At 43.6% G+C, this 19,596-nt stretch overlaps 1 long non-coding RNA gene across 3 annotated transcripts in view; it reads left to right on the top strand.

Moving 5' to 3' along the window:
* Positions 1 to 20: 20 nt before the first annotated feature.
* LOC143678029 (uncharacterized) overlaps positions 21 to 19,596 on the top strand; it is a 51,146-nt gene continuing 31,570 nt past the window's right edge. Inside the window, exons 1-4 of one of the 3 annotated variants that reach the window (XR_013173020.1) lie at positions 21 to 534; positions 5,909 to 6,017; positions 6,280 to 6,360; positions 6,606 to 6,909. This is a non-coding gene — a long non-coding RNA (uncharacterized LOC143678029). Of the gene's footprint in view, positions 535 to 5,908; positions 6,018 to 6,279; positions 6,361 to 6,605; positions 6,910 to 19,596 lie in introns of those variants that run through there. The other 2 variants (XR_013173019.1, XR_013173021.1) reach the window with 2 other exon arrangements.

A 19,596-nucleotide genomic window follows, 5' to 3' on the forward strand; every position in this document is an offset into this window, starting at 1 on the left:
GACACGCGTTTCCGGCGCCCCCCTCCTCACTCCCGGCGCCGACAGGTGCGGTCGGAGGGCCGCGGGGCGCCAGGTTTGGCCGGATCCTGAGAGCCGCGCGGAGCTGGGACTCCGCGAGGGGGGCAAGTCGGGCTACCCACGTGGGGTCCCCAGGATGTTCGGGCGGTCAAATCAGTGTGATCAGTGTTGGGGGAAGAAAGAGGTGGCGAGGACTTGAGGTGCGCTAGCGACGCGTCAGAGGGGAGCGACCAACTTTGCGCTGGACACGGACTTGTACCCTTCCCCCTTTTTTAACCAGGGTCGCTCTCGCTCTCTCCTCTCGCTCGTTTTATTTGTTTTTAGCTTTAAAGGTGGTCGGTTAACGTGTGTAAGTGAAAGAAGCAGGCATGGTCCCCCGTTGGTCCTCGCCAGACTGGGGTCTGAAGCAGCGTAATCACCATATGGTGGCGATCGAGTGGATGAAAGTCAAAAAGCCCCTCTCAACTAAAGCGCAAACCGGCACTCGGGTCGTGGAGGCCAGGCCCTGATTTAAAGGTGTGTCGGGTGGACGCGAAAGGGTGAGCCGTCCCGGGAGCACGGAGCCTGGGGCGCGTTGCCGGCCGCAGACCCTGAGCCGGGAGGTTGCTAGCGCCCCTGCCCCGGGGACACCGAATCCTGATGTGAAAGGTGCCGACGGCGCAGCGTCCTGTCCGCAGCTCCTCGGAGAGCGCGCGTCCCGGGTCGGCTCCCGGAGTGTGGCCGCTTGGGGGCGGCATCTTCCTCTCGGAGTCGGTTTCCTTTTGTTTTCCAGACTGTGACCCAAGCCCCCCTCACTCCACCCCGCTTCCACTCTCTCTCTCGGTGATTTTTTGCACCTTGGAAGGAACCGGAGAGCTTTTAAATTCCCGGTTCCCAGTCCTCGCCGCCCGAGCGTCTCATTTGATATGAGGCTGGGCGCGGGCATTGGGATTCTTAAGAGCTTCGCTGGGGATTTTCATGGGCAGCCAGAGTTGAGAACCGCAGGCCTGAACCACTCCCTGTCCCTGAGCTGGTCTCTCTCTCTCCAGTTTCCTTCACACTTCCAGCATCAGTCTGTGAACTTGGCCTGGGAAGGTGAATTCTGTGAACAAAGTCTTTGAAGACCGCCAGTAACGGATTCTTACACCTCTGTCTTCTCTCCCCTTCCTTTTTTCTTTCATCACCTCTCTCTTACCTCTTTAGGGGTCTTACCTCTACTACTTTTCTGTGCTTCTTCTGCCTCTCAACTTTACTTTTTCTTTTTCCTTTTTTTAAATCTCCCTTTCTTCCCTTTATTTTCTCTTTCCCTCTCTTTGCCCCTTTCCTTTGGGGAGCCATTATTGGTCACCGGGAAAAGCACGGGCTTTGGAGCCAGAGAGATCTTGAAAATTCAAATTCCAGACATTTAAAATGATACGACCTTGTGTACTTACTAAACCTCCCAGATCCCAACCCTCCTTCATAAAGCCTGGCACAGAGACTCTGGATCCCTTCCTCCATTCCGTCTCCCTATTCCCCATCTTTTCTACTGAAATTATTCATATAATTTAAGAGTTAACAAAGGAAAAAAAAAAGCACAGCTTCCCAACCTCTCCAGGCCTCTACTAAGATAGGAGGACATTTACCTTGTCATATTTATTGACTGGTTATCTAGAAAGTTGCCGTTTACCTTTTCTCAATAGTAATAGAAAAAAAAGTCGATTAGTTCCGTTTTGGTTTAAAATCAGGTAGATTCTACCAGTTGGTTCAGGAAACACCAAAAGTAATAATTAGGAACACATGCACTTGTATATCAATGTACACCTTGAGTAAAGCTCTCTTTTTATCAAAGTAAACAAAAATAGCCAGTGATCCTCTGTGAATATTTGACAATAATTGTTAATCCTTAAAAAAAAATCTGTATGTGGTAGGTCATACTGTTTAAAATATTCCGTCTGCCTTCTACAGGTCCTGTCCCTGGAGCCCCTTCCCCAGGGCAAAATGTGTCCCCACCCTATAGAGGTCAGGCATGACCATGGACTTCTTTTGGTCAATGATACGTGATCTGATCAAGAACTGTATGACCCAGATGGGGGTGGGTGGTGGGGTCCTTAACCCTGAGTCCCCAGTTGGAGCAGAACCACACTGGCCTGTGAAATATAGAAAACAGGAGTAAGAAACAAACCTTTGTTGAGGAACCCATTCAAATTTGGGGGTTGGTACCAAAATATCCTTAGCAGAAGCCGACAATAACACAAGTGTGAAAGAGGTGTGAAATTTCAAAAATTAGCTTGAATTGTTTAGTATGGATAGCTTAGTTTAGCTTTTCTGTACAGTGGATCCTTTTTTAGAGATCTCCCTATCATAATGGCCCCCTTTATCACCCTGCATCTGTCAGTAATGGCCTAAGACTACCTAACACTATTATCAAACAGCGATTCTAAGGATTGAAGACAGTACTATTGGCAGTCTTCCTAGGGATGTGCGGAAAGATAGATTTACTTTCTGCATTATCGGTGAGCAATTCCTAAGTGCAGTTTAATTGCAATGTAACAATTTATAAAATACATGCTTTTTTCTTTGGTAAAGGTAGACTGGGCTCCTATCCCTGCTTCCCTCTCAGACCCATACAACTAAAAAGAGAACATCTCTAGCTCAGTGGGTTCCCCATGAACCTTCAGACTCCTGGACAGTTTCATAACCACTCAACCCCTTGTTGAATTTAGGGTAAGGGTAGAATATAAATAAGTTCATGCAGAGGCATTTGCTTGATAGCTTTTTATTTTTATCTGCATGACTAAAATTGCCTTTCCCCAATCATATGACACCGCCAGAGAATAATGGTAGAAGGGCACTTATTCTTTTGTCCCTCCTATTTTCTGGAACTAGCCCATGTACGCAGTCACCTTGGTACAATATGACTCCTCCCCCATCCTCCCCTTGAACCAGCGTGGATGCCCACCCCAGGCTGGGTAAATAATTCTCTCCACGGAGCGAGAATTTGGAGTGGCTATGGGACATCTGTTGTTACTGCCTATCCAGTGCCTATTTCCCATTTTGCTGTTAGCAGTTCCCTTCTGCTAATGGTCAAGAATCCTGCTTCTGGGGCCTGACAGTCTAAGTTCAAATCCCAGCTCTGCAATTTGCTAGCTATGTGGCCTTGGGCAAGATGCTTTAACATGTATCTCAGTTTCCCCATCTATAAAATGAGGATAATGTACTGATTAAATTTGTAAACAAAGTATGTAATAATCTAAGGTTAAAATGAGTTGGCCTTAAAAAAAAAAAAATCAAAAGTACCTAGAGGAGTATCAGACAGTAAGCTTTATGGAATATTTACGTAGTATTTGCTATGACTGTTACAGGTTTGAAATGGAGCTAATTTCAGCCCCAGCTCCAGGTCTGGGCATGTGTTCCAGACCTGGCCTGTGGGCATATTGCATTCATCTCGTCATAGGTTGTTCAGAGTTGGGCAGTTGACCAAAGCTGGGCTTAACCAGATCCCTTCCTGAGACTTGGAGGCACTCTCAGAGAACCAGCCCTTTGGGGAAGAGAAGTCTGGAGATCCTGTTTGGTTATCTGGTCTCAAGATGGTAGAACTAGCAGGGAATGAAACCAGTGCAGGTGATGATAGAGGGAGAGTCTTCTCCTCATGAGCTCCTGCGTCTAGCTGGCTTGCAATTTTCAGTTATGTGAGCCACTAAATCCCCTGATTAGTTGAAGCCAGTTTGAGCTGCCTTTTTTGTCCCCTGCAGAAGAAAACAAAATCTAATACCTTCAGTCTGACGTAGTCCCTTGAACAAAGGAGATATAAAGTTACACCTGGGGGGCCATCCTCAGTCTGTCATGCAGATGGAGAAGCCAGTCTGTGGAGAAAAATGCCAGGCTTCCCAGCAGTTCTCCAGGACCTTGTCCTGGGCTGCACGTGAGCTCTTAGGTCCTACAGGACACTAGTGTAAGCTGATAATAAATTTCCCTTTCTAGATTAAGCTGGCTTGAGTGCTGGATAGATACAATCAGAATCCAAATGCATTCTTGGAGTGGTTATTGTCATTGTTTTTAGGAAATAATTTAGAACACAAACGTTCTGTTAGTTCCTTATATATAATTTGGTGGTGGCTAACTGACCATTATATTTGCCAAACAACCTATACCCTAAAAGATATGCTTAAAAGATATTAGTCTCTTCACTATCCTTGATGTCAGCAAATGACCTGAATTATGAGTTAGCATAAATCTCAATAAATGCTTGCGTAACTGTCTACATTATTCTATCCAATCTAGGATGTAGGGGCAGGCTCTCCTCCTTCCCCCCGCCCCCCCCCCCCCCCCCCCCCCAACCCTGCCCACCAGCCCCGGGTATGCTTTTCCCTCCTCAGAACGGAGGAAGCTGGCTTCCAGACTTGTTCCCACCGAAGTCTTGCTCCCTTTTGCCTTCAGATATGCCCAAGTATCCCATTATCTAAGAGCTCTTGAGTCTGCTTTTCTTTTTCCCCACCAGGATTTAGAGTGATTTAGGCTCCCTGCTTCTTTGTGGTGTCTCTTACATGTGTTTTGTGGGTTGCAGTGTGCTGCCTCCCCATCAAAAACAAAAAGATATGCTTGAATCCTGTTCTAGTGTGCTAGCTGCCAGAATGCAATATACCAGAAACGGAACAGCTTTTAAAAAGGGGAATTTAATAAGTTGCTAGTTTACAGTTCTAAGGCCAGGTAAATGTCCCAATTAAAACAAGTCTATAGAAACATTCAATCTAAGGCATCCGGGAAAGATACCTCAGTTCAAGAAGGCCAAAGAAGTTCAGGGTTTCTCTCTCAAGTGGAAAGGCACAGGGCGAACATGACATCATTATCGCTAGCTTCCTCTCCAGCTCCCAAGGAGGCATTTTCCTTCTTCATCTCCAAAAGTCGCTGGCTGGTGGACTCCCTGCTTCATGGTGCTGCAGTGTTCTCTGTTCTCTCAGATTCTCGTGGCTTTCTCTCTTGTTGTTCTCTAGCTTTTTCCAAAGAGCTTCGTCTTTTAAAGGATTCCAGTAAAACCAATCAAGACCCACCTACAATGGGTGGAGACACGTCTCCACCTAATCCAGTTTAACAACCACTCTTGATTGAGTCACATCTCCACAGAGATCATCTAATTAAAGTTTCAAACATACACTACTGAATCGGGATTAGAAGAAACGGCTGTCTTTACAAAATGGGATTAGGATTACAACATGGCTTTTCTAGGGTACATACATCCTTTCAAACCGGCACAAGCCCTAAATCCCAGTACCTATGAATGTGACCCTATTTGGAAATAGGATTGTTGCAGATGAAATTAGTTAAGAAGAGGCCATAGTGAAGTAGGCTAGGTCCTTATCCAATAAGGTTGGTGTCCTTATAAGAACAGACAGAAACATGAGGGAAGAAGGCCAGGTGGTGAAGGCAGAGATTCAAGTGCTGCAACTGCAAGCCAAATGAATACCAAGGATTGCTGGCAATTGCCAGAAGCTATAGAGGAAGAGGCAAATAAGCAGTCTCCACTACAAATTTCAGAGGGAACCTGGCCCCACCGACACCTTGATTTCAGACTTCTTGCCCTCAAAATTGTGGCAATAAATTTCTGTTGTGTTTAACCACTTAGTTTGTGGTACTTAATGGCCCAGGAAATGAATGCCACACCCTTAGAACTTCTGGCCATCTCCAATGCTGATTTCCCTAAAGCCCTGGACTTAGAGAGGCCTTTCTCTCTGGCGAGTTTTATTCCCTTGATGTCAGGGCACCCGTCTCTGGCCCCTCCCACCTCTCCCACCATCTACGCTCTAGGCTCCTCCAGCTGCTGATACTTCTCAGAGAGCTTGCTATTACTTGTTTCCTGTACTCTTGCCTACTTAGCTGCTTTACTGTGATCTCAGATTCTGTGTATTTAAAACTATGTACTACCTCCACACAGGCCAAGTCCTTTCCTTAGCAGCCATTGTGGTGCAATGGAAAGAGCAGGAAATTTGAAGCTTTGGAACTTGAATTTGAGACTGCTTCTGCTATTCTCTAACCAGGTGACTGTAAGTCACTAAAATTCCTTGAACTTCAGTTTTCTGATCTGTAAAATGGGGTTGATCATAATAATACCCAACCCCCAAAATGGGGCTGCTGTAGGCACCACATGATATGTGTGCAAAAGCTCATTGAGCATTACAGTACATATTATTATGTAACATAGTATAGCATAAGTTAAGAAATCAGGTTTGGAGTCATAGATTGGACTAGCTGTGTGGCCTTGACCAATTAATTAACATTTCTGTACCTCATTGTCCTCATCTGCAGAATGGGAATATTACCAGGATCCTACTGGCTTACTTGAGGATGAAGATAGGAAGGCTGTGAATATGAAGTGTCTCCTATTTGGTAAGCATTTGTTAAATATTTGTGGTTACTTCCTCACTTCTGTCTGTTGGCAACACCTTCTCACTAGTAAACACAATTTGGAACCTGGTAGTCACATTTAAACCCTGTCTCCCTGTCAGTGCCCATATGTATATGTGGTAGTTAGAGTCAGTAGTCAACTTGGCCAGGTGAAGGTGCTTAGATATATTGCTGTGAACATGAACCAATGGCTTGTGAACCTCATCTGTTGCTGATTACATCTGCAGTCAGCTAGGAGGCGTGTCTGCTGTAATGAATGATGTTTGATTTAATTGGCCGGTGCTTCAATAAGAGAGCTCAACGTAGCACAGCCAAAGCAGCTCAGCATACCTCATCTCAGCACTCGCAGCTCAGCCCAGACCTTTGGAGATGCAGAAAGAAATCACCCTGGGGAAAGTTGCTGGAACCCAGAGGCCTGGAGAGAAGGCCAGCAGAGACCATCCTGTGCCTTCCCATGTAAGAAAGAACCTCAGTTGAAAGTTAGCTGCCTTTCCTCTGAAGAACTAACAAAATAAATCCTCTTTTATTAAAAGCCAATCCATCTCTGGTGTATTGCATTCTGGCAGCTAGCAAACTAGTACTATATATATATATATTTTTTAGGTGCATGGTCTGGAAATTGAACCTGGGTCTCCTGCATGAAAGGCGAGCATTCTACCACTGAACCACCTGTGCACCCCATATTTTTTTAATCTGTTTATTTACTACTTACATAATCACAAATCCTCAAAGGACTGGCCCTGGCATGCGCACCCCAGGGAAGAGTTCCAGGGTTTCCCTCTCCTCTGTCTTCACCTTGACATCCATCCCCGGGACTGATTGCTGTTGGGGGCTGCCTCAGACCCTTGAACCTTAATAAGACTCATTATCTGCTATCCTTCAGCTCATTTGTTTGAATTTGTTTTTTGGGGGGGGTGCATGGGCCAAGAATTGAACCTGGGTCGCAGGTGAGAATTCTACCACTGAACTACCCACGCACCCCTATCTAAACTTTAAGGTACTTAATATGTAGCCGAGTCTCGTTATTTCTTCCTGGACCCTTCTTTCCTCCTCTGAGACAAACCCCAGTATTTCTAGACTGGCCACCTGACTCCTCCAGATTCTCTGACTGCATAAGGTCCTGCCCTAATGCCCTATCCCCACCCCAGATCAGTGTTTCACCCATATGCATCAGGTAGCCATATTGGGGTTAAAATACTACAGTCCTGCTGGAATGCCTGCAGGAGTACCTCCCAGGTCTCCCCAGTGCGTCTTAAGGGGTGAGGGGACGGGGCCATGGACAGGGCATCTTCAGGTTTCTCCTGCAGTCCCATGGGTCAGTGCCCTGCCATCTCTCCTAAAAGCCCATTTTCATCACCTGCACGCCATCTTTGTAACCATGCATTTCATTGGGTCCCCTTCTTGCCTATAGGTACATTGCATCAAGTTCAAAGATCTACTATATATCTTTTTCTTTATATACTGCCTTTTTCCAGAAAGTATATATAAAGCAATAACTCATATTACATTTTTAAGATACTCAGTGATCTAAGCCCATGTCATGGTTAGGGACAGGTGTCAACTTGGCCAAGTTGTGGTACCTGTTCATCTGATTGGGCAAGCGCTGGCCTGTCTGTTGCAATGAGGACATTTCATAGGATTAGGTCATGATCACATCAGCTACATCCACAGCTGATTCCATTTGTAATCAGCCAAGGGGGAGTTTCTTCTGCAATTAGTGATGCTAAATGCAATCATGGAAAGCCTTTTAAGGAGGACTCAGAGGAGACAGGTTCCATTCCTGCTTTGGCTGGTGAGCCTCTCCTGTGGAGTTCATCCAGGCCATCCATCGGAGTCATTGGCTTCGCAGCCTGCCCTGTGAATTTTGGACTCTGCGTTCCTACGGTCACGTGAGACACTTTCATAAATTTTATATTTGCAAGTGTTCCCTGTTGATTCTGTTTCTCTAGAGAACCCTAACCAATACATCTTGGTACCAGGAGTGGTTCTTAAGGAACAGAATCTTAAAAATGGGTTTTTATGAATGGTTTTCTACTCTGACTGGGCTCAGAGACACTAAGGACTCTGATTCCCGTAATCAGAATGACACTCCCAATCCATGGACTGAGTTGGCAAAGGAGATAGTCAAAATATCATCATTCGATTCTCCTAATGCTTCGCTTGTACAAAGCCAGACTCTGGGGGATAATGTTTTTGACACCTTTACAGAGTTTTGTAGAAATAAGAGTTATAGAGATGTTGGTTGGTTGTTGTTAGATACACTGTCTACATTAAAGGGTGAAAGGGATGGGCTTAAGGCTTCAAACAAGAAGCTTAAGTGCCGTCTAAAAGGTTTCTATGAGTATCCTGAAGGAAAATTTTATTTCCTGTAGCCGTAGACTTGAGATCTCTGAAAATCAGACTCAGAATCTTATTGTTAGACTAGCAACTTTACAACGTAAACTGAAATCTCAGTCTTGCATGGTGTCTACTGTTAAAGTGAGGGCATTGATTGGAAAGGAGTGGGACCCTGAAAAATGGGATGGTGACATATGGATTGATAATGATGTTGGGGTTGAGGTTGAAACCCTAGACCGTGCTGAGCCTTCTTTAGATAACCCTGTAATAGTCTGCCCTGAGGACATAGCCGCCCCACCTCCAGCCTGCCTTGAGGAATTGGCCACCCAACCTCCTCCTGAAGGGATTAGCCCTAGAGTTATTAATCCTGTTTCACCAGATGAAACTGCAAATGAAAGCCCTGAAGCAAATGGCTTGGAAGATATTTCTAATTCTTTTCATGACCCACCCCCACCACCCCTCATTTCTTCTAGACCTATAACTAGACTAAAGTCCCAGCAGGCCCCTAAAAGTGAGGTACAAAGTATCACACACGAGGAGGTATGTTATACTCCAAAAGAACTGTGTGAGTTTTCCAGTTTATATAGACAGAAATCAGGGGAATATGTGTGGCAATACATTTTAAGGGTGTGGGATAATGGTGGGAGGAATATAAGGCTGGATCAGGCTGAATTTATTGATATGGGCCCACTAAGCAGAGATTCTGCATTCAATGTTATAGCTCGAGCAGTTAGAAAAGGTGTTAACAGCTTGTTTGGGTGGTTGGTTGAAACATGGATCAAAAGGTGGCCAACATTACCTGAGGTTGAAATGCCAGAACTTCCCTGGTATAATGTAGATGAGGGGATCCAGAGGCTTAGAGAGATTGGGATGTTAGAGTGGATTTATCATGCAAAGCCTGCTCTTACACCCCAGGAATGTCCAGAAGATGCACCTTTTACCAGAACAGTGAGAAATAAGTTTGTGAGATTAGCACCATCATCCCTCAAGAGCTCTGCAGTTGCACTTCTCTGTAGGTCAGATATTACTGTAGGAACTGCTGTCACTGAGCTGGAATCCTTAAACACAATGGGGATGACAGGATCCCGAGTTGGCAGAAGCCAGGTGGCAGCACTTAATCACCAAAGACAAGGTAGACGCGGGTATTATAATAGACAACAAACTCAAAGGAGGCATCAAAATTATATGACACACAGAGATTTGTGGCATTGGCTAGTAAATCATGGGGTACCTAGAAATACAATAGAAGGGCAGTCTACTAAATTCTTGTTGGAGCTGTATAAACAAAAGAGTTCTAGTCAAGGGAACAGAAGTCTAACCTGAATTGCAAAAACACAGAGTCACGGCCCCTTAATCAATTTCCAGACTTGAAACAGTTTACAGACCCTGAGCCCCTTGAATGAAGGGGAGGCCAGGTCCCTATGGGGGAGAAACCTGTTACACTGCCACAAATTTATACTGTTAACCTTCCTCTAAGTCTTCCCCAAGGAGACCGACGGCCTTTTACCAGGGTAACTGTGCATTGGGGAAAAGGAAATGATCAGATATTTCGGGGATTATTAGACACTGGTTCAGAAGTGACATTAATTCCAGGGGACCCAAAACGTCACTCTGGACCACCAGTCAGAGTGGGGGCTTATGGAGGCCAGGTGATCAATGGAGTTTTAGCTCAGGTCCGTCTCACAGTGGGTCCAGTGGGCCTCCGGACCCATCCTGTAGTTATTTCCCCAGTTCCGGAATGTATAATTGGCATAGACATACTGAGCAACTGGCAGAATCCCCACGTTGGTTCTCTAACTCATGCAGTGAGGGCTATTATGGTGGGAAAGGCCAAGTGGAAGCCACTAGAACTGCCCCTACCAAGCAAAATAGTAAATCAAAAGCAATACCGTATTCCTGGAGGGATTGCAGAGATTACTGCCACTCTTAAGGACTTGAAAGATGCAGGGGTGGTGATTCCCACCACATCCCTGTTCAACTCTCCTATTTGGCCTGTGCAGAAAATAGATGGGTCTTGGAGAATGACAGTGGATTATCATAAACTCAACCAGGTGGTAACTCCAATTGCAGCTGCTGTTCCAGATGTAGTATCATTGCTTGAGCGAATCAATACATCCCCTGGTACCTGGTATGCAGCTATTGATCTGGCAAATGCTTTTTTCTCAATAGCTATTAGTAAGGACCACCAGAAACAGTTTGCTTTCAGCTGGCAAGGTCAGCAATATACTTTCACTGTCCTACCTCAGGGGTATATCAACTCTCCAGCCCTATGTCATAATCTCGTTCACAGAGACCTTGATCGTTTCTCCCTCCCACAAGACATCACACTGGTCGTTTGTATTGATGATATCATGTTGATTGGACCTAGTGAGCAAGAAGTAGCAACTACTCCAGATTTACTGGTAAGGCATTTGCGTGTCAGAGGATGGGAGATAAATCCAACAAAAATACAGGGGCCTTCCACCTCAGTAAAATTTCTAGGTGTCCAGTGGTGTGGGGCATGTCGAGATATCCCTACTAAGGTGAAGGATAAATTGCTGCATCTGGCCCCTCCCACAACCAAAAAAGAGGCACTATGCCTAGTTGGTCTTTTTGGATTTTGGTGACAATATATTCCTCATTTGGGTGTGCTACTCCGGCCCATTTATCGAGTGACCAGAAAAGCTGCTAATTTTGAGTGGGGACCTGAACAAGAGGAAGCTTTGCGACAGGTCCAGGCTGCTGTGCAAGCTGCTCTGCCACTTGGGCCATATGATCCAGCAGATCCAATGGTGCTGGAAGTGTCAGTGGCAAATAGAGATGCTGTCTGGAGCCTTTGGCAGGCCCCTATAGGAGAATCACAATGCAGACCCTTAGGATTTTGGAGCAAAGCCTTACCAAATGCTGCAGATAACTATTCTCCTTTTGAGAAACAGCTTTTGGCCTGCTCCTGGGCCTTAGTAGAGACTGAATGCTTAACCATGGGCCACCAAGTTACCATGAGACCTGAGTTGCCTATCATGAGTTGGATGTTGTCTGACCCACGAAGCCATAAAGTTGGGCATGCACAGCAGCACTCTATTGTAAAGTGGAAATGGTATATACGAGATAGAGCCAGAGCCGGTCCTGAAGGCACAAGTAAGTTACATGAAGAAGTGGCACAAATGCCCATGGTTTCCACTCCTGCTGCCACATTGCCTTCTCTTTCCCAGACCAGAGCTATGGCCTCTTGGGGAGTTCCTTACAGTGAATTGACTGAGGAAGAGAAAACTAGGGCCTGGTTTACAGATGGTTCAGCACGATATGCAGGTACCACCCGAAAGTGGACAGCTGCAGCATTACAACCCCTTTCTGGGGTGTCCTTGAAGGACAGTGGTGAGGGGAAATCCTCCCAGTGGGCAGAACTTCAAGCAGTGCACCTGGTTGTTCATTTTGCTTGGAAGGAAAACTGGCCAGAGGTGCGTTTGTACACTGACTCATGGGCTGTTGCTAATGGTTTGGCTGGATGGTCAGGGACTTGGAAAGACCATAATTGGAAAATTGGTGACAAAGAGGTCTGGGGAAGAAGTATGTGGATAGACCTTTCTGAGTGGGCCAAAAACATGAAGATATTTGTGTCCCATGTGAATGCACACCAGAGGGTGACTTCAACAGAGGAAGATTTTAATAATCAAGTGGATAAGATGACCCGTTCTATGGATACCAGTCAGCCTCTTTCCCCAGCAACTCCTGTCATTGCCCAATGGGCTCATGAACAAAGTGGTCATGGTGGTAGGGATGGAGGTTATGCATGGGCTCAGCAACATGGACTTCCACTCACCAAGGCTGACCTGGCTACAGCCACTGCTGAGTGCCCAATCTGCCAGCAGCAGAGACCCACACTCAGCCCCCGATATGGCACCATTCCCCGAGGTGACCAGCCAGCTACATGGTGGCAGGTTGATTACATTGGACCACTCCCTTCATGGAAGGGGCAGCGATTCGTTCTAACTGGAATAGACACATACTCTGGATATGGGTTTGCTTTCCCTGCTCGCAATGCTTCTGCCAAAACTACTATCCGTGGGCTTACAGAATGCCTTATCCATCGTCATGGTATTCCACATAGCATTGCTTCGGATCAAGGAACACACTTCACAGCAAATGAAGTGCGGGAATGGGCACATGCTCATGGAATTCTCTGGTCTTACCATGTTCCCCATCATCCAGAAGCAGCTGGATTGATAGAACGGTGGAATGGCCTTTTGAAAACTCAATTATGGTGCCAACTAGGTGGCAAAAACTTGGAAGTCTGGGGTAATGTTCTCCAGGAAGCTGTGTATGCTCTGAATCAGCGTCCGCTGTATGGTGCTGTTTCTCCCATAGCCAGGATCCATGGGTCCAGGAACCAGGGGGTGGAAATGGATGTGGTGCCACTCACTATTACTCCTAGTGATCCACTAGGAAAATTTTTGCTTCCTGTCCCTGCTACCCTGAGTTCTGCTGGTCTACAGGTTTTAGTTCCAAAACGGGGTGTGCTTTCTCCAGGAGAAACAACAGTGATACCACTGAACTGGAAGTTAAGATTGCCACCTGGTCACTTTGGGCTACTTATGCCTCTGGATCAACACACCAAGAAGGGGATTACATTATTGTCTGGGGTAATTGACCCTGACTATCAGAAGGAAGTAGGACTGCAACTACATAATGGAGGTAAAGAAGAGTTTTCTTGGAATATAGGAGATCCCCTGGGGCGTCTATTAATACTACCATGCCCTGTGATTAAAATCAATGGAAAACTGCAACAACACAATCCAGGCAGGACCACTAATGGCTCTGAGACTTCAGGAATGAAGGTTTGGGTCACCCCACCAGGCAAAGACCCACGGCCAGCTGAAGTGCTTGCTGAGGGGAAAGGGAACATGGAATGGGTAGTGGAAGAAGGTAGTGATAAATATGAACTTCGACCATGTGATCAGTTACAGAAACGAGGGCTGTAATGCTGTTTTGTTCGTGTTATACTATTTAAGTTGTAAGATATCAAGTTTAAGAATGAATGTTGCCCAAGGATTTGCACCCTATTCTGGAGAGATTTAATGTGTTTCCAGTTGTATGCGGGATGGTTCAGTATTGTCAGGTAAAAGAAAAAATGTGTGCTTATTTGTTTTCATTTGGAGATTGAGTATGGTCTGAGGTGATATATATATATATATATATATATATAGGTGCCAAGTTGACAAGGGGTGGACTGTCATGGTTAGGGACAGGTGTCAACTTGGCCAAGTTGTGGTACCTGTTCATCTGATTGGGCAAGCGCTGGCCTGTCTGTTGCAATGAGGACATTTCATAGGATTAGCTCATGATCACATCAGCTACATCCACAGCTGATTCCATTTGTAATCAGCCAAGGGGGAGTGTCTTCTGCAATTAGTGATGCTAAATGCAATCATGGGAAGCCTTTTAAGGAGGACTCAGAGGAGACAGGTTCCATTCCTGCTTTGGCTGGTGAGCCTCTCCTGTGGAGTTCATCCAGGCCATCCATTGGAGTGATCGGCTTCGCAGCCTGCCCTGTGGATTTTAGACTCTGCGTTCCTACGGTCACGTGAGACACTTTCATAAATTTTATATTTGCAAGTGTTCCCTGTTGATTCTGTTTCTCTAGAGAACCCTAACTAATACAGCCCATTTCTCACTACAGAACTGTATCTTCAAAATAATCTCAGAACCTGGACCAAATTATTAGCTTAATTTGTTCAAGTCATCGATTTATTTGATGGTGACCTTCCCCAGGTATCTATTCTATGCTTGTCAGGGCAGTGCAGCCACAGTCAAGAGCCAACATCCTGCTGGGGCTACAGCCCAGGAAGGCAGCAACCAACACAGTGAGGACAAATGAGCACAAAATTTTAATGAAAATACTCTTTTTTCTCTAACTGTATGGATTTGTTTAAAAGTCGTGTTTTTTTTTTTATTGCAAGTGGCACAACATAGTAATTAAAAGCAGGTTTAAATTCTACCTGGATTTCATCATTTTCGTAAAAATTAAATAATAGTGAATAATGAAAAGTCATTGGAATGGGGGTAGGCGGGTAATAAAGAAGCTAACCATGTAAATTGCCAGGTATAATACTAGCACATAGTAATCACTTATCTAATAAGACTTCTCTATTATTAACTCAATAGCCGTATTTGAAAGTATTTATTTTTTTTGTTGTTTTTTTGTTTGGCATGGGCAGGCAGCAGGAATCAAACCTGGATCTCTGGCATGGCAGGTGAGAATTCTGCCTGCTGAGCCACCATTGTACTGCCCTATTGTTTTTTGTTTTTTGTTTTTTACATAGGCAGGCACCGGGAATTGAACCCAGAGATGGCATGGCAGGCAAGGATTCTGCCACTGAGCCACCATGGCTCACCCTGCCCTATTATTTTTGTTCGTTTGTTTGTTTTGGTTTTGGTTTTTGGGGCGGGGGTGGGGGGTGTTAGCATGGGCAGGCACCGGGAACCAAACCTTTGTCTCAGGCATGGTAGGTGAGAACTCTGCCTGACGAGCCATCGTGGCCCGTCCCCTATTGTTTTTTAATTTACTGTTTAGAAACTTAATTTTTCATAAAGCTGGAATACTTTAAATAAATCATTGTCATTAGCTTTTTAATTGTAAATTGGCTCATTGTGTCTATATGGCTTACTTTCTATATTAAGGTAACATGGATTATAAATATCAAGTTATTCTGACATAATATTCTATTGCAGTAAACTTTTTTTCCCATATGACTTACCCACTATAAGAAGGTAAAATGGACTAAAAATGTCATGTTATTGTGATATTTTAAATTCATTGTAGAGAATTGTCTACTTGATTTTACTTAAACTGAAATTTATCACCAAAACAGCATGAGATAACATATCAAGCCATCAGTCAAGCTCAAGAGCTATCTGTTTACAAAGTGTACCATCAAAATTAGCTTTGTTGCCGTGAAATTTCACCTGTAGGGATTTTTCATTATTATGGGCCAAGGTAAATTGATTAGATTACTAATCTCCTAAAAACAGATACCTTCAGTGGTTGAATGTTGTGTTGATATCAAATTGGCCACATTTTCCCACTATTCTTTTTTTTTTTTTTTTTTTATAGAAGTTCCCATGCTCCTTTTTTTTTTTTAATTTTTTTATTAATCAAAAAAAAGAAAAGAAATTAACACAACATTTAGAAATCATTCCATTCTACACATGCACTCAGTAATTCTTAGTATCATCACTTAGATGTATGATCATCATTTCTTAGTACATTTGCATCGATTTAGGAAAAGAACTAGCAAAACAGCAGAAAAAGATATAGAATGTTAATATAGAGAAGAGAATTAAAATAATAATACTAATAATATATATATATATATAAAGGAAAAAGAAAAAAACAAAAACAAAAGATACAAACACACAAACAAACAAATAAAAAACCATATTTCAGGTGCAGCTTCATTCAGTGTTCCAACCTAGTTACATTACACTTAGGTATTATTGTGCTGTCCATTTTTGAGTTTTTGTATCTAGTCCTGTTGCACAGTCTGTATCCCTTCAGCTCCAATTACCCATTATCTTACCCTGTTTCTAACTCCTGCTGGTCTCTGTTACCAATGATATATTCCAAGCTGATTCTCGAATGTCGGTTCACATCAGTGGGACCATACAGTATTTGTCCTTTAGTTTTTGGCTAGACTCACTCAGCATAATGTTCTCTATGTCCATCTATGTTATTACATGCTTCATAAGTTTAGTCTGTCTTAAAGCTGCATAATATTCCATCGTAGGTATACGCCACAGTTTGTTTAGCCACTCGTCTGTTGATGGACATTTTGGCTGTTTCCATCTCTTTGAAATTGTAGATAATGCTGCTATAAACACTGGTGTGCAAATGTCCATCTGTGTCTTTGCCCTTAAGTCCTTTGAGTAGATACCTAGCAGTGGTATTGCTGGGTCATAATCCATTCTGCCATTCTATGTCTTTTGATTGGGAAATTCAGTCCATTAACTTTTAGTGTTATTACTGTTTGGATAATATTTTCCTCTACCATTTTGGCTTTTGTATTATATATATCATATCTGATTTTCCTTCTTTCTACACTTTACTCCATACCTCTCTCTTCTGTCTTTTCGTATCTGACTCTAGTGCTCCCTTTAGTATTTCTTGCAGAGCTGGTCTCTTGGTCACAAATTCTCTCAGTGACTTTTTGTCTATAAATGTTTTAATTTCTCCTTCATTTTTGAAGGACAATTTTGCTGGATATAGGAGTCTTGGTTGGCAGTTTTTCTCTTTTAGTGATTTAAATATATCATCCCACTGTCTTCTAGCTTCCATGGTTTCTGCTGAGAAATCTACACATAGTCTTATTGGGTTTCCCTTGTATGTGACAGATTGTTTTTCTCTTGCTGCTTTCAAGATCCTCTCTTTCTCTTTGACCTCTGACATTCTAACTAGTAAATGTCTTGGAGAACGCCTATTTGGGTCTATTCTCTTTGGGGTGCGCTGCACTTCTTGGATCTGTATATTTAGGTCTTTCATAAGAGTTGGGAAATTTTCAGTGATAATTTCTTCCATTAGTTTTTCTCCTCCTTTTCCCTTCTCTTCTCCTTCTGGGACACCCACAACACGTATATTTGTGCGCTTCATATTGTCATTCAGTTCCCTGATTCCCTGCTCAAGTTTTTCCATTCTTTTCCCTATAGTTTCTGTTTCTTTTTGGAATTCAGTTGTTCCATCCTCCAGTTCACTAATTGTAGCTTCTGTCTCTTTAGATCTACCATTGTAGGTATCCATTGTTTTTTTCATTTTTTCTTCTTTGTCCTTCACTCCCACAAGTTCTGTGATTTGTTTTTTCAGATTTTCTATTTCTTCTTTTTGTTCAGCCCATATCTTCTTCATGTCCTCCCTCAATTTATTGATTTGGTTTTTGAAGAGTTTTTCCATTTCTGTTCGTATATTCAGCATTAGTTGTCTCAGCTCCTGTATCTCATTTGAACTATTGGTTTGTTCCTTTGATTGGGCCATATCTTCAATTTTCCGAGCGTCATCCATTATTTTCTGCTGGTGTCTGGGCATTTGATCAGATTTCCCTGAGTGTGGGACCCAGCTGGTTGAAAGGTTTTTCTGTGGAATCTCTGGGCTCTGTTTTTCTTTTCCTGCCCAGTAGGTGGCGCTCGTGGCGGTCGTTTGTCTGCGGGGCAGCCGGCCCGGGAAACCGCGCGTGGAGGCGGGGGTCGCTGGCCGTGGCTTGGGGGAGTGCCGGTCCAAATTGCCCAGCTGGGCGGAGACGCCAAGCGTGACGGGAGGGCCCCGCTATCCAATGTTCCCAGTCAGACCGGGGAGCCACGTGCGTGGAGGGGACCCCAGTCGCCAGCCACCCCAGCCGGGAAAACGTGCAGCCCTCGGGTATCTCACCGCAGTGGATTCTCCCTACCCGTTCAGCCGTTCCAGAATGGGGTACGCTGTCTTTTTTGATCTCTGTCGTGACTCCGGGGGCTGTTTCATATTGTTTATGTTTCTTTAGTTGCTTTTCTGGAGGAGGAACTAAGACTCGCGCGTCTTACTAAGCCGCCATCTTCTCCGGAAGTTCCCACTATTCTTGAGAAATAATGGAGTTGAGGGTAAAGGGGACTGAAAATTAAAGAAATTTCTTTGAATTTATTGATAATGTTCCTCTGTTTTAGTTTTTTTGAGTACTTATGCTAATACAGACCACTATGGTTGTTTTTTTTTTTTTTTTTTTTTTTTTTTTTTTTTTTTTTTTTTAAAGGAAAGACAGAGAGAAGGAAGGAAGGATAGAAGGAAGGAAGGAAGGAAGAAAGGGAAACATTTTTAAACATTTTCTTGTTTTATTGTATTCTGTTTCTCCGTTTTTGTTACATGGGCTGGGGCCGGGAATCGAACCGAGGTCCTCCGGCATAGCAGGCAAGCACTTTGCCCGCTGAGCCACCGCGGCCCGCCCTATGGTTGTTTTTTAAACTTTTATTTTATGATATAATATAGATTAGTATTTTAAGTGCACTATAATCCCATTTTAAAGATGAAGTTGAGACAGACAAATTTTTTTTAAATGGAGACTCTTAATTGTTATAGACTGGAGATTAAATTGCGATCAGAAAACAGATTGCCTTGAATTAACACAGCAATTCTCAGACATTTGATCTTGGTACCCTTTATAGTCTTAAAAATTATTGAGGACCCCAAAGAAATTTGGTTTTGTGAATCATATATATATTGATATTTATTGTATTAGAAACTAAAACTTAAAGAGATAAACTATATATTAATTCATTTGAGTAACAATTATAAATTCATTACACATTAACATCACTATGACAACACATCAGAGAGCCTATGCAGGGCACTCATGGGAGAATGAGGATGAAAAAGGTAAATAAGCCTTAGTATTATTATGAAAATAGTTTGATCTTGCAGCTCCCCTATAAAGGTCTCGGAGCTTCCCAGGGGTCACAGACAACTGTCCCTTAAACTTCTTAGTCTAATTTCTTTTCTGTCCAACTACTGGTTATTCAGGGAATTAATAATAAAATTTTTTGTAAAACTCTTTACTTATCACACCATATATAATTGTGCTGGTTTGAAAGGATGTATGAACCCTAGAAAAACCATGTTTTAATCTAAATCCCAGTTCATAAAGGCAGAATAATCCCTATTCAATATTGTATGTTTGAAACTGAAATCAGATCATCTCCCTGGAGATGTGATTTAATCAAGAGTGGTTGTTAAGCTGGATTAGGTGGCGACATGTCTCCACCCATTTGGGTGGGTCTTGATAAGTTTCTGGAGTCCTATAAAAGGGGAAACGTTTTGAAGAATGAAAGAGATTTGGAGAGCACAGAGAATGCTGCAGCACCACGAAGCAGGGAGTCCACAAGCCAGCAACC

Source organism: Tamandua tetradactyla, chromosome 3, assembly GCF_023851605.1.
Source record: "Tamandua tetradactyla isolate mTamTet1 chromosome 3, mTamTet1.pri, whole genome shotgun sequence".
NCBI lineage: Eukaryota > Metazoa > Chordata > Mammalia > Pilosa > Myrmecophagidae > Tamandua > Tamandua tetradactyla.